General features: G+C 33.8%; 1 protein-coding gene across 3 annotated transcripts in view; it reads right to left on the bottom strand.

The window, feature by feature from the left end:
* The window catches only part of LOC110661812 (disease resistance protein TAO1-like), a 53,419-nt gene that overhangs the window by 30,638 nt on the left and 6,572 nt on the right, over window positions 1-16,209 (bottom strand). The gene's annotated exons all lie outside the window — the stretch shown is intronic.

The following is a 16,209-nucleotide window of genomic DNA, read 5'->3' as shown; positions in this document are numbered from 1 at the left end:
AACAAATTGATGACTTGTCTTTATCCCCCCCTAAATTTCGACTACCTGCTCGAATTGCAAAACTCATAGGATTGCCTCTTTCTTCCTTGGTTCGTATCATAGTTCGCACCCGCTCTTGCTGAACAACCATAGCATAGGCACGATTCAAATTGGGCAAGGGTTCAGTGCTCAAAATATTAGAGCGCACTGTTCCGTATCCTTCTTCATCCAAGCCCATCAAAAACTGATGAACTCTCTCTTCTTCACGCTTTCTTTCCAATTCAATGGTAAGATTGCATTTGCAGCCTGCACAGATACACACTGGTATCTGATCATAGTTGTTTATTTCATCCCATAACGTTTTGAGTCTTCCGAAATAGGACACGATCGGTTGACCTTCCTGTCTACAATTCGCCAGATCCGATCTCAGTTGCTGCATTCGTGGACCATTCCCAATCGAGAACCTCTGTTTAATATCCTCCCACAGATCCTTTACGTTCTCCATGTGAGAGATGGTCGAGCGAAGCGTCGGTTCAATGGTGTTAAACACCCAAGAAACCAGCATAGAGTTAACCGTCCACCAATCTTCGAGTTCCAGTGAGTCATCTGCTGGTTGCTTGACAAATCCATCAATAAAACCATATTTCTTTTTGGCCCGCAATGCAGTCCGCATAGCTCGCGCCCATTCTTTGTAATTCTCGCCCTTCAACTGAACTTGGGTAATCAAGTTACCTGGGTTGTCATTCGAATTCAGTGTGTAAGAACTAGAAGTTTTCTTCCCTGATCCAGAACTCTCATTTTTCTTTTCATCAGCCATGGCTCTGATACCATGTAAAAGAACTAAGAAATTTTGGAATAAGAATTCTAATCTTTATTGCCCCAGAAATCAAAGATATATATAAAAAATTACAGCTAATAAATAGGTTCCTAATCAAGCTAAACTACCAAAATTGTATCAGAATCATACAAAAGGTAAGAACAGATATGTACACAAAAATTCCTAAACAAATGCCCTAAATAAATGCAAAATAAGTGGCAGCTAACAGCTGCCTTTCCAATAACTAACAAGTCAGGTCGTTCATAGAACAATCAAAATACACCAATAAACATATCATTAGTCATATAATATACATATAATTTAAAAGAAAAGAAAAAAAAATATAATAGTTCTTTACAGAAGAGGTAGAGAAAAAATATACATATCATTGGCTAGTTATGCTTCTCAATCTTCTGCCCCAAAGAAAGATATGAAATTGTACCAAAAAAGGGAATGCAGCTAAAGAGAGACTCATTGAAATGGTGAAGGAGAAAAGGGTCAATAAGGTAAAAGAGAGAAGGGGTCACCGTTGAATTTTATAATTTTTTTCATTTATTTATATAAAAGACAAATTTAAAATTTTATATAAATTTGAAAAATTTATTATCACATTAAATCTATAGATGCTTAATTTGTTTTGTTTATAAAAATAACTTGAATTTTTTTTTAAATAAACTTTTAATTATAATCTGTATAAAATCAATAAAAAAGGCAATTAAGATCTTACGTAGATTAAAGTATGAATCTATTCCCATAATTAAATAAATATTAATTATATCCTGTATAATTAATAATCTCTTAAAAATAATAATAATATATTGTTACAATCATCAAAATATATATACATACACTAAAGTTGATTACAAACCATTTATGCATTATATGGTCCTATGTTCAAATCTCCTAGCACACTATTTTCAATTTTTTTTTTTATTTTAAATGAGTTAATTAAATCATTTAAAACACGAGTGAGTAACCAATGAACCCTAATTTTCTAACATTTCATATTTATTATCTAAATCAAATTGATTATTAGTTCTTTTCCTAATTAAACCGATCCGATTCTTATAACAATAATGTTAATTATTTTTTAATTTTATATATATCAATTTATAATAATTAAAAAATAAATTATAAACTAAAAATTGAAATGAATAATATGAAGTAGCTGTATGGTAGAATTCACATGGAGCATCCCCTATGTAGGCATGAACTATTTTCTCAACAATTAATTAATATTTCATACTAGAAATTCATTCCATGTAAATAGTTTCTTATTTATATAAAAATATTAGTGATTATATCTACATTATCTTTTTAAACCACAGACATTTTAATTAAGGAATTATATTAAAAAAAACTTTTAATATATCATAAAATATATAAATATAGTCATCATGATATATAATTAATATAAATTATAATTTACATATTTTGTACATTTTTAATTATATTTTTAACCAATCAAATTGATATATGCAATTTTTTTTTTCAAATCAATAACAAAATAACACTAAATATCAAAGAACTTACCTAGATAAGTCTTGAATTATATCAAAATTAAAATATGAAATTGGCACAAATTAATGATTTAAGGGTTTGAATTGGAATCAAATTGATAATAATTCATAGAGTGACGGATTTTAGTTTTTTTTCTCCTATTATAAAATTGAAATTAATGGTTCAAATAGATAATTTTAATCTTATTGAAATCAGATTTAAAAAGTACAAAAGGTAGGGAAGAGAAAGAGAGAATGGTAATAGAATAATTAAGTGTGATAATAATGAGGCATATGAACAATACAAGATAGCAAAAAAAGAGACAAAAAAGATAGTTACTCAAGCAAAAGCACAGGCCTTTAAAAAGTTGTATAAGAAACTTGGAACTAAAAAATGGGAGAAAGATATTTATAAATTAGCAAGGAGGAGAGAAGAAATGTCAAGATCTCAATCAAATTAGGTGCATTAAGGATAAAGAAAGAAAGGTGTTGGTGAAAGATGATGACATCAAATAAAAATGGAGAAATTATTTTGATAATCTCTTTAATAATAATCAAAGTGGTAATAACGTGAATATAGAATACAAAACAATAGAGAATAATGTGAATCATACTAGAAGGATTAGATCTTCAGAAGTAAAGGAATCACTTAAGAGAATGAAAGTGAGTAAAACTTATAGACCCGATAAAATACCAACTGAAGTGTGAAAGTGTTTGGGAGATATGGGAGTGGCATGGTTAACTAAATTATTTAATAAGATTTTAAATTCAAAGAAAATGCCTGATGAATAGAAGATGAGTATTTTAGTATCTATTTTAAAAAATAAGGGAGACATACAAAATTGCAGAAACTACAGGGAATTTGTTTTCTTCCTTGTGGATAATTGCTTGGAAAAATGGCGTTATGAAGGTGAAAAGGCTTGGTTTTAATTTATTGTGGATTCCTATCTTTCTTGTGGTTGTGCCAACTTTCACTTTGCGGATTGGTGTATGGTATGCATTGGATTTACTGAGAATTATAAAACACTAAGCTCAAGGAAATATGTTTTTGGTTATTATAACGTAAGTTCAAGAATATGATCTATTTGTGTGAGTACCATGAGATCCATTCTGCTAGTTTAAAAAGATTGCTAGTGTTTTATTTAAATTTTTTGGATCTTAGATTTTTGTGGCTCTGTATGTGTATCTCTAGGCATCCACATTGCACAAACTTATTCTGTGCATGGTAGATGGTTATTTTAACAACAAACTTACTGAATTGTTAGTAGAACAAGATTAGATGGTCATTTTAACAACAAACTTACTTAATGCTTAGTAGAACAAGATTATCTTTTTATTATCTTATTTTCCTTTGTATGCCTTTGTTTTCAGGCTTCTGGAAAAGATGGATTACCATGTGGCTCAACATCATTCAGTTGCTTTTAGACGGGATGTTTCTTCTTCTCAAACCAGGAACTCATCTCACCTGTCCGATCCTTCCATAATTAGACCCTTTTGTTTCCCTTCTTCTCCTTCTCGACCTTCACTTCACTGCTTCTTTTTCTTTCCTTATCTGGAAAACCACTTTTCTACTCTACTGAAAAGCGGTTTCCCGGACCCATCAGATCGGGTCTCTCGGTTTCTTATCGGCCTCGATCCGTCGCTTCTAGGTCCGCTTCCGATTTCTCATTTTTCTTCGTTTTTAGTCTCTCCGATGCTTCCTCTGTAGCACATGCGTATCAAAGGAAATGAAAAGTTCCAATTTTTTGCTCTCTATGAGTAGTTTGATTCGGTGACTTCTGTTTCTAATTTTCCATTTTGCAAATTGATTTTCTATTTTATGTGGACTTGAAGTCACGAAATTTCATTTTCTCGCGATTTCTCTGCAACCAAGCAGATTTGTTTCCCCCCTCTTTAAAAACGAAAAATCTTTAAAAGTTGTTTGCTCGCTGTAAGATATATATTGAATTTCCTACTTTTACTCAAAAAGATCTTTTTTTTTTTTAATTTCAGTATTTGCATTTGATTTCTCTCCTGAGATTTTTTTTTTTAATTTATATACAAAATTCCATTTTCTGTTTGATTTTTATCTCAAAAGAAAAAAAAACGCTATCAAAAGATAATAATAAAATAGAATTTTATGCTTTCCATTAATTAATTAATAATAAGAGGAATCTGAATCTCTTTTTTCCCCATTCTGTGTAAGTTGCTAACGTGTGCCTAGTGGATACTGGATAGCCCGCAACCAGCGTTTTTGCTTTTGGAATGGGATTTTTTTTTTGAATTCTATTATTAAAAGGAAAACAATCAAATTCAACTTTTATAAGAATAAATATTTAAGGCTCTGTGTGGACTGGAAGGGGTGATTGAAGGGTAATTAATGTGAGGATAAGAAGAGAGAAGGATAAAAATAATTATAATAAAAAAAAATCTCATGATTGAAAATGAATGAATTAATGAGAAGGTAAAGAGAGGTAATATATATATTTTTTATGTTTGAAAAGAGATGAAAAAAGATAAATAATTATTAAAAGTATAAAAATATTTTTTCTTATTAGATAAAAATTAATTCTTTATCTTTTTTAATATGCAAACTAAAAACAAAAAAATTATAGCATTAATGATCAAACCTTTAGTTTGTAATTAGATAATTTATTAAATAGTAAATTCAGCATGATAAATCTTAAATTTATAAATAGTAATAGTTCACCGTGAATAAATTATAAAATTAATAAATTAAAATAATAATGAAAGAATCAAACAAGGGTCGAATAAAGAATGAATTGATTAGAGGAAAAAATTGATAATTGAAGTATTATAATTACAGTAAAATATTGAAAGAATAAATGATTTAAAAACTAAAATTAAATACAAAGGTAAAAATAATATTATTTCTGCAATAATTTAAAATCAGCCACATGAGAGAGGAGACATTTGTTTATATTGATAGACTAGATTTATTTTTAATTGGTATAATTAAATTTTAATAAAAAATTAAGAACACAATAAATAAATAAAAAATAAAGTAATTTTTAACTTTCACCTCCTTGTTTATAACCCAATGTGAAGTATAAGAAAAAATTAAGATTTGAGGAGTGAGGGATGATAAATTTTATCTTAATTTACTCTTACTTTTTATTAATTTACTTTTTTTTAAACAAAAATATAATAATTACTTATTTCTCTTACTCTTATTTACCCATCCATGTTGATTTCTCAACAATGGTTGAGTTTGGAAAATAATCCAAGACTTTTGGTATAAAAGGATTGGTGCTTTGACTTTGACCAACACTTTTGCTATTTATTTTGTCTATCTGTTTGTAGGTGTTAACTTGGGCTTTTATTGATCGACGATGACCGCTGGAACGGAACTCGAGAAACGTATACTCTCTTATTGGGTTTCTTTTCTGCCCTTTTTTTACCCCTAACTTTTTAAATATAAAGCTATTATGGGTTCTGTTTTTAATTTCATTTGTGTAACTTTTGTTTTAAACTGAAAACGAAAAAAAAAATCTGGGTTGTTCATTTTATATTGAAGATGAGTAATAATTATCGTGGATGATCAAGATTTTGATTTTATGGAAAGTAAATTGTTTGGCTTGTTTGATTTATGCCCTTTCACCCCTTTCATTCCTTCCTCTTGCTATATTGTTGGCAACTCGATGATTTGTTGGCTAATTGAACAAGGATTGTATTCTTAACGATAGAATGCAGCTGAACCTGTTCCCACAGGATTGAAATCAAAGTCCATTAGGAAATTGGCTGGGCGTGATGTGGTATGTCATATTAATCTATGTTGCTTTTGTTTTCTTCCTTGTGGATAATTGCTTGGGTAAATTTCAACAACGGTCCCTAAACTCCTTCAACTTTAAAATATAATATAAAACCCTCTAAACTTTTAAATTTTGCACAATAAAATCCTTCTGACTTTCAATTACTGATTTTCCAATTAGAAACTGACGTGAATAGCTCCCACATGATGCTTAGTCAACATTTCTCTCTCTTCTCTTATGCAAAGTGTAAAATTATTCTCTCTACACGTGAAAAATTATTTTTTCTAACTCAACTCAACTAAGCTTTTATCCCAAAAATTTGGAGTCGGCTATATGGATTCGCTTTCTCCACTCTAAATGATTATGGGTTAAATCCTCAGAAATGTGTAATACTTCTAGGTCATATTATACTACTCTCTCCTCTAAGTCAATTTAGGTCTACCCATTTTTTTCTTTCTATTCTCTAACCTAATGTGCTCTACTTGTCTAACTGGAGCCTCTGTATGTCTACGCTTCATGTGACCAAACCACATCAATCTCTATTCTCTCAACTTATCCTCAATTGACACCACTCCTACCTTTTCTCTAATACTCTCATTACAAACTTTATCTAGTCTAGTATGACCACTCATCCACCTTAACATTCTCATCTCTGCAATTCTTATCTTAGACGCATACGACTCCTTCAGTGCCCAACACTCACTACCATATAACATAGCCAGTCGTATGACTGTACGTAAAATTTTCCTTTTAACTTATTAGGAATCTTGCGATCACATAAACTCCCGTGGCACGTCTCCACTTCAACCATCCGGCTTTAATCCTATGACTAACATCCTCCTCACATCCCCCATCTACTTGAAGGACTGAGCCGAGATATTTAAAGTGATTACTTTGGGACAGTACCACTCCATTTAAACTAACTCCTTCCTTATCACTAGTTTGGCCTTCACTGAACTTGCAATGCATGTATTCTGTCTTCGTTCTACTTAACTTAAAGCCCTTTGACACTAGAGTACTTCTCTAAAACTCTAGCTTTCTATTGACTCCTTCTCGCGTCTCATCTATCAGAACAATATTATCCGCAAACATCATGCACTAAGGAATACTCTCTTGTATATGTTTTGTCAATTCATCTAAAACTAATGTAAAAAGGTAAGGGCTTAGAGCTGATCTTTGGTGTAATCCAATTGAGATCAAAAAATCTCTTATGTCCCCACCCACTGTGCGCACAATAGTAATTGCTCCTTCATACATATCTTTCAACACTTGTATGTACCTAATAGATATCCTCTTTTGTTCTAACACATTTCATAAGACATCTTTTGGAACACTATTATAAGCCTTCTCCACATCAATAAAAACTATGTGTAGATCTTTCTTCACATCTCTATATTTCTCCATCAAGCTTCTAATGAGAAAGATCGCTTCCATAGTTGAACGACCGGGCATGAAGCCAAATTGATTGAGAGAGATAGAAGTATCATGACGTAGTCGATGCTCCACAACTCTCTCCCACAACTTCATAGCATGGCTCATGAGTTTAATTCCCCTATAGTTTGAGTAATTCTGTATGTCTCTCTTATTTTTAAAAATAGGTACTAAAATACTCCTCCTCCATTCATCAGGCATTTTCTTTGAGTTTAGAATCTTATTAAATAATTTAGTTAACCATGCCACTCCCATATCTCCCAAACACTTCCACACTTCAATTGGTATTCCATCGTGTCCACAAGCTTTACCCACTTTCATTCTCTTAAGTGCTTTCTTTACTTCTAAAGATCTAATCCTTCTAGTATAATTCACATTCTTTTCTATTGTTCTATAGTATATATTCACGCTATTACCATTTTGACTATTATTAAAGAGATCATTAAAATAATTTCTCCATCTTTTTTTAATGTTCTCATCTTTCACCAACACTTTTTCTTCTTTATCCTTAATGCACCTAACTTGATTGAGATCTTGACATTTCCTTTCTCTCCTCCTTGCTAATCTATAAATATCTTTCTCCCATTCTTTAGTTCCAAGTTTCTCATATAATTTTTCAAAGGCATGTGCTCTTGCTTGACTAATTGCATTTTTTGCCTCTTTCTTTGCTATCTTGTACTGTTCATATGCCTTATTATTATCACATTTAGGTAATTTCTTATACCATTCCCTTTCTCTCTTCACTGCCTTTTGTACTTCCTCATTCCACCACCATCTCTCTTTTGAGGGTGGTCCATGTCCTTTAGACTCTCCAAGTACTTTTCTAACTACTTCTCTAATCTTTGAAGCCATCTGTATCCACATATCATTGGCCTCTATATCCAGCTTCCATGCTTCGGACTCGAAAAGCTCATTTTTGAACTTCACTTGCTTTACTCCTTTGAACTCTCACCACTTTGTTCGAGCTACACTATTTCTTCTGACCTTACTTGAATTGTTTCTAAACTTGACATCCAAGACCACTAATCGATGTTAACTTGTTAAAGCCTCTCCTGGAATGACCTTGCAATCCTTGCATAGAGCTCTATTTGTTTTCCTGGTTAAGAGGAAGTCAATTTAGCTTCTATGTTGTCCACTTTTGAAAGTCACTAAATGTGACTCTTTTTATAAAGTAGGTATTTTCTAGTATTAGGTCGTATGCCATAGCAAAATCCAGGATGCTTTTTTCCTCCTCATTTCGATTGCCGAAACCAAAACTTCCATGAACATTCTTATAACCTTGCCTATCACTTCCTACATGTCCATTCAAATCTCCACCAATGAAAATATTCTCTTTATTCGGTATGCTTTGCATTAAATCATCAATATCTTCCCAAAACCTTTGTTTACTCTCACTATCTAGTCCTATTTGTGAGGCATAAGCACTAACTACATTTATTGTTTCTCCTTCTAGTACTAGCTTTACTAGTATAATTCTATCTCCTACTCTTTTCACAGCTATTACAGCATCTTTTAATGTCCTGTCTAAATTACGCCCACTCCGTTCTTGTTTCTCTCCTTTCGGTAAACCACAATTTGTACCCTAAATTACCCACTTCCTTGCTTTTCTCTCCTACCCATTTAGTCTCCTGAATGCAAGCAATATTCACCATTCTCCTTTTCAAGGTATCCACAAGCTTCATTAATTTTACTGTAAGTGATCTAACATTCCAAGTACCAACCTTGATCCTCCTCCTATCCTGTTCCTTTCTAATTAGTCTCCTTCTATGATATATTCTATTGTTTTCTATATCTATCTTGTGTTATGTTCCACTATCTGTTTTACTATCTGTCCTATGGACTAACTTCTTTTGCTCACTTAACACCACATCAGGGCACCAGCATGGCGCGTCGCTTTCGGTGAACGGCCTACACCCTTGCATATTTCTCCCTACGCCCGGGCAAGAAAAATTATTTTTTTCTACAAAGAGAAAAAAGATTCAATTTACACATGGCTTGAGAGAGAAAAGAGAAATACTGACTAAGCTCCATGCTAGAACTGTCCAGATCAACATTTAACTGAAAAACTGATAATTGAAGGTTTGAGGAATTTTACTGTGCAAAATTTAAAAGTAGATGGGGTTTTATGTTACATTTTTAAGTTAAGGGACTGTAATGTTACAACTAGATAAGTTCAGGGATGGTTGTCAAAATTTAGCTATAATTGCTTGGACAAATAGCGTTATGAAGGTGAAAAGGCTTAATTTTAATTTATTGTGGATTCCTATCTTTCTTGTAGTTGTGCCAACTTTCACTTTGCGATTTGGTGTATGGTATGCATTGGATTACTTAGAATTATAAAACACTACAAGCTCAAGGAAATATGTTTTTGGTCATTATAACATAAGTTCAAGAACATGATCTATTTGTGTGAGTACCATGAGATCCATTCTGCTTGTTGAAAAAGATTGCTAGTGTTTTATTTAAATTTTTTGGATCTTAGATTTTGTGGCTCTGCATATGTATCTCTAGGCATCCACATTGTACAAATTTATTCTGTGCATGGTAGATGGTTATTTTAACAACAAACTTAATGCTTAGTAGAACAAGATTATCTTTTTATTATCTTATTTTCCTTTGTATGCCTTTGTTTTCAGGCTTCTGGAAAAGATGGATTACCATGTGGCTCAACATCATTCAGTTGCTCTTCACGAGATGCCACTTCTAATACCAAAGGTGAAGGAGATGGTAATTCTAGTATCAAAGAGGAGGCTGACCAAGAGTCTGTTGGAGACCTCAGCATTTACAATCCACCAATTAGTAGTTACAATTATTACTACCCAGGTGGGATATTGAGACAGTTATATATTCTTCTTATATATAATCTTTTGGAGTTGTGATAAAGTTAATTAAATGAAATGCCATAATCTTAGTTAAAAGTACTCATATAATAGGTTTTCAGTAAAGTTGAGACTTGAGATGTCTGGTAATATACTCCTCAATGTATTGCATAGGATGATGTTAATCGGCCCTGTGTTCAAGTACTCATATTTCTTAGTCGACTTCCATATAGTCAGAATCATTTTTAGGCTAATGGTGCAATCATGTGAAAAATGAAAAGATAATACTTTAGCACGTCTTCAATCATGATAATTTTGAAAATATTAAGTTACTTTATTTTGCTTCAATTAAAGATATATATTTTTTTTAGTTTGATTTGCAGCTCTGAATTTTATAATTTGAGAATTAGATTAATTTATGGTATATTATTTCTCAAACTTACTCTTTGTTGCAGGGTATAATGGATCCTTCACACAATTGGATGATCATGGTTATTTTCAAGCAGATGAATCTCATATGGTATGTTCTTCTGACATATACTTTCATTTCTATTTGCAAAAATTATGCAAAACTATGTCTCGTTCGTCTTGGCTGATAAGCATAGTTTTGTATAATTGTGTCTTGTTGATAATTTATACTGGTGTATCGGTTGATCGCATCAAGGAATGCAATCAGACAATGGATCACTAGTCTATTATTTACCTGGCTATTATCCATATGCTTCTGGGCAAAGTGTTGGTCAACAAGCATATTTTTTTTCACCTGGATACTGTTAGGGTTTTGGATCCCTAACAAGAGAAATTAGGAGAATAGAAGAAAGAAGAAGTAACTGAGAGAGAAGAAGTAAGAAAGAGGATCAGAAGAAAGAAGAATTAGGGAGAAAATTAGAGAGAAAAAGAAGAATATTATTTCTGAGATTTCAGTTATGCAATTAAAAAGTAACTCCCCAGTTTTATACACTTTAGCAGTTGTAACTGCTTATCTAATCAGTTCCAGCTGTTTACTAATCAATTCCAGCTGTTTACTAATCAATTCCAACTGCTTATTGACTTCTATAACTGCCATCAGCTACTCTCCTTCAGTTACAACAGCCTTTCCCTCCTTTTTGTTCCTAAACTTCTTCCTATAATATGTAACAATACCTCTCCCATTACCACATTCTTGTCCCCAAGAATGTAAAAATTCAGGGAATTGAGCTCAGAGAGAAGCTTGATCTTCCCAAGTAACATCTTCAGCAGGTAGATTAGCCCATTTAATGAGGCCTTGAAGCACATGCTGCTTGTCTCTTGTAATAACTCCTGTCTGTAAAACCTTCTCAGGAGCAACAATAACCCTTTCCTCTATCATTGTTGGTAATTCCGTCAAAGGGGTTACTTTATCTCCTAGTTTCCTCTTTAAAAGAGAAATATGGAAGACATGGTGTATAGAGGAACTAGGTGGCAACTGCAATCTGTAGGCCACTGAGCCAACCCTTTCCAACACTAGATATGGACCATAATACTTGGCAGCAAGCTTCAATGAAGTCCTAAGGGCAATAGAAGATTGCCTGTAAGGCTGAAGTTTCAAATAGACCCAATCTTCCACAGCAAACTCCCTTTCACTTCTCTTTTTATCGACTTGATGCTTCATTCTCTGTTGTGCAAATGACAAATTTTCCTTAAGAACAGAATTCATATGTTGCCGCTGTTCCAAATATTCAGCTACACACAAGAGGCAACTCGATGGAATTATCGCGTAAATGGAGAAGAATATCCATAAAGAGCTTCAAAAGGGGACATCTTAATTGCACTATGATGAGAAGAGTTGTACCACCATTCTGCTAACGAAAGCCATTTACTCCAAGAAGAAGGTTGCAAGTGACACATGCATCTCAAATAGGCCTCCAAGCACTGATTTAATCTTTCAGACTGTCCATCAGTTTGAGCGTGATATGCTGTGCTAAAAGCAAGTGTAACCCCCAAACATTTAAAGAGATCCTTCCAAAAGAGACTAGTGAAAATTTTGTCTCTATCTGAAATAATAGATTAAGGAATGCCATGAAGTTTAAACACAGAATCCATAAAAATTTTGGCTACTGAAGAAGCTGTAAATGGATGTGTTAAGGAAAGGAAATGGGCATATTTTGTCAATCTGCAAATAACTACTAGAATAGTATCTTTCCCATTTGATTTTGGCAAATGCTCTATGAAATCCATAGAAATTTGTTGCCAAGGTTGAGTAGGAATCTCCAATGGTTGCAATAAACCAGGGGAAGCACAATGCTCAGATTTGCACCTAGCACAAGTATCACAAGTTTTGATATACTGCATAACATCAGCCAACATACCAGGCAAAAAAAAAAGTCTTTTCAACCTCATGTGAGTAGCATGCACCCTTGAATGTCCCCCAACTGCAGTGCTGTGATAAAGTGCCAATAAATTCTGCCTCAAAACTGTAGCAGGCCCCACATACATTCTATCCTTATAATAGATCAGATCATTTTTCAACCTATAACCAGGATATGCATTAGGATCCAATGAAAGAGTTCTTTGCAACTCTAATGCTTTCTCATCACCCTCATAACTATGAACCAAATTAGACATCCAAGTTGGTGTAACAGAAGAATTGGACAGTTGCAATACATTGACTTGCTGAACTGTCCTATCAGGCCTTCTAGATAAGGCATCAACCACTTTATTTTCAACTCTTTTTCTATAGAGAATTTTATAATCAAGGCCCAATAATTTTGAAATTCCCCTCAGCTGTAATCCAGTATGTAACCTTTGCTCTAAAAGATGCTTGATACTCTCATGGTCAGTCTTTATGAAGAATTGACCTTGCTCCAAGTAATGTATCCATTTAGAGACAGCAAAGGTAATGGCCAAAAGCTCATTTTCATACACAGATAGGGTCTGTGATCTAGGTCCAAAAGCTTTAGAAATAAAAGCAATAGGATGATTCTCCTGTTGCAATACTGCACCCATTCCCCAGTTGCTAGCATCAGTCTCAATAACAAAATTTTTTGCGAAATCCGGCAAAGCAAGAACAGAGCTTGATTATAGCTGCTGAGCTCATTAAAGGCTTCTTGAGCTGCTGGACCCCATTGGAAAGCATCCTTCTTTAATAAATCTGTCAAGTATTTACTGATGATACCATAGTTCCTTATAAAATTTCGATAGTAGCTAGTAAGCCCCAAAAAACTCCTCAATTCCTTAACAGAAATAGGGGTTGGCCAAGTAATCATGGCCTGCACTTTCTTTGGATCTGTTGCTACCCCTTCCCCTAAAATTATATGACCCAAATACTCCACTTCAATCTTCCCAAAAGAACATTTCGACATTTTTGCATATAATTGCTGCTTTTGAAGAACCTTAAACACCACTTTTAGGTGTTGCAAATGTGTCTCCATATTAGGGCTGTAGACTAAAATATCATAAAAAAAAAAAACAAAACAAACTTTCTCAAATAAGGCTGAAATATGTGGTTCATCAATGCCTGGAAGGTTACTGGGGCATTGGTAAGCCCAAAAGGCATCACAGTAAACTCATAATGGCCTTGGTGAGTCCTGAATGCAGTTTTGGGTATGTCTGGAATATGCATTCTTATTTGATGATACCCTGCTCTAAGGTCTATCTTGGAAAAAATACAAGCTCCATGCAATTCATCCCGTAGATCATCAATAATAGGAATAGGGAACTTATCATTGATTGTTTGATCATTCAATTTCCTATAATCAACACAAAATCTCCATGTCCCATCTTTTTTCTTCACCAAAAGGACTGGAGAAGAATATGGGCTAGTACTAGGCTGAATGATTTGAGATTGCAGCATATCAGAAACTAACTTTTCAATTTCAGCTTTCTGAAAATGGGGATACCTGTATGGCCTAACATTAATGGCCTGAGAAGTTGAATTCAATGGAATGGCATGATTGTGGCTTCTAAATGGTGGAAGGCTTTGAGGTTCTTCAAAGATACTATGATACTTTTGCAATAGCTGCTCTAAACCCTCACCCACATGCACTGCTATTGCATTAACAACAGAATCATTTTGCTCACTTCCTGAAACTGAAACACAGAAAATAGGTGTTGCTAAATCAGCCCCTCCTTTCTGCAGTAATTCAAAAATAGTATCACAGGATTTCTGAATAGATCCTGAAGAGTAATCATTCAACCCTTGTAAAATAGTTGGTTTCCCATCACCACTCAATATAACCCTTGAAGCTTTAAAATCAAACAAAATTGGATTAAAACTTTTAAGCCAATCAACCCCTAAAATCATATCAAAAGTTCCCAACTGCAGAATCCTCAAGTCAAAATTGAAATGATCAGACTGCATCTGCCAAAAAAAGTGTTGACATTTGTGTTCGCAAGTAATTTTCCTCCCATCAGCAACAGAAATATGGGCAGCTGGTATTTCCACCTTTGGTAGCTTCAATTTCTTAGCAACTTTCCTATCCAAGAAGCTATTAGTACTCCCTGTGTCAATAAGAATCACCAGCTGTCTACTTCTATACTTCCCCAAGACTTTAATAGTTTCATTCCCTTGCTTTCCTTCCACAGCATATATTGATAGCATAGGTTCTCCCATATTTTCCAACTCCTGTGATTCCTCTAACATATTCAAACCTTCTTCCTCATTTTCCCCTTCTAATTCCTCAATCTGCACAGCCATTGCAGTCTTAGGTTTACATAGGTGCCCAGGTGCAAACTTCTCTCCACACTTGTAACAAGGTCTTGGCTTGGTTTTAGCAGTTGAATTAGGTTGATTGGAAGGTTTGTTGACTGAAGAATTGGCTGATACAACAGGGGTAGTACTGCTAGTAATTGTTTTGTTCAAAGGAAAATTTGGCTTAGGAAGAGAATTAACAAGAGGTGGTCTTGGAAGGTAAGAGTATGGCTGACTAGGTCTAGAATTTTGGTTGGGTTGGCTAGCATTTGTAGAATTGAAGTTATTACCGAAATTGCTATTGTTAGGATTGCTGTAAGAAATAGGTCTAAAACTTGCAGTGGTATAAGAATTCTTAACAGGATCTTTGTACCTTCTGGTATTATCCAAAAGCTTCTCTTGCAGTCTAGCAACCTCAATAGCTTGAGAAAGAGTGGTTGGTTTCATCATTCTTACCATAAGTCTTACCTCATCCTTCAAACCCCCAATAAATCCTGAAATAAAATAGGATTCACCCAAATTTGGCATAACCCTCTCCATTCTAATTCTTAGATCCTCAAAAGTATCTTGATATTCATCCACAGTCCCCTCTTGCCTTAACTTCATAAATTCCTCAACAATATCTTGTAACCCTTGATCCCTAAACCTCTCACAAATACTCTGCTCAAATTCCTCCCAAGAATGACTCTTTTCCCTATTCCAGTTATGAAACCATGCATCTACCTTATCAGTTAAAAACAAACTAGCAATCCCAATCTTTTTATCTTTTGACACTCCATACACATCAAAATATTTAACACATTTCCAAATTCAAACCCTAGGATCATGTCCATCAAAAGTCATCAATTCAATCTTAGGCAGATAAGGGTTTGATCCCTCACAACTAAAAGAATTATTAGAGTTTCCAGAACTACCTTGAGAAGGAATGGGTAACAACCCCCTATTTTCATGCACTCCAGATCTGTCCAACAGCCCCCTGTTTTCATGCACTCCAGATTTTTCCTCATCACTGCGACAAATTTCCTTTCCTTTTTCTTTGTTTTTATCCTCCATCACAATGCTCATGAAAGCCCGAAATTCCTCCCCGAAAGAATTAAGTTTCAGAGAAGTTTTCTTTGCCTCCTTCTTCATTCCTCGAGTCTCCTCTTGGAGATCTCTCATTTTCTCCTCTAGCTCAACAATCTTGACCATCTCAGAACTCACCACTACAGATCTAGTCATATTTCCAACTCACAAGAACCAACAATTGAATCAATCTCGCTAC

Source organism: Hevea brasiliensis, chromosome 14 (assembly GCF_030052815.1).
Source record: "Hevea brasiliensis isolate MT/VB/25A 57/8 chromosome 14, ASM3005281v1, whole genome shotgun sequence".
NCBI lineage: Eukaryota > Viridiplantae > Streptophyta > Magnoliopsida > Malpighiales > Euphorbiaceae > Hevea > Hevea brasiliensis.
This window is presented reverse-complemented; position numbering and strand designations above follow the sequence as displayed.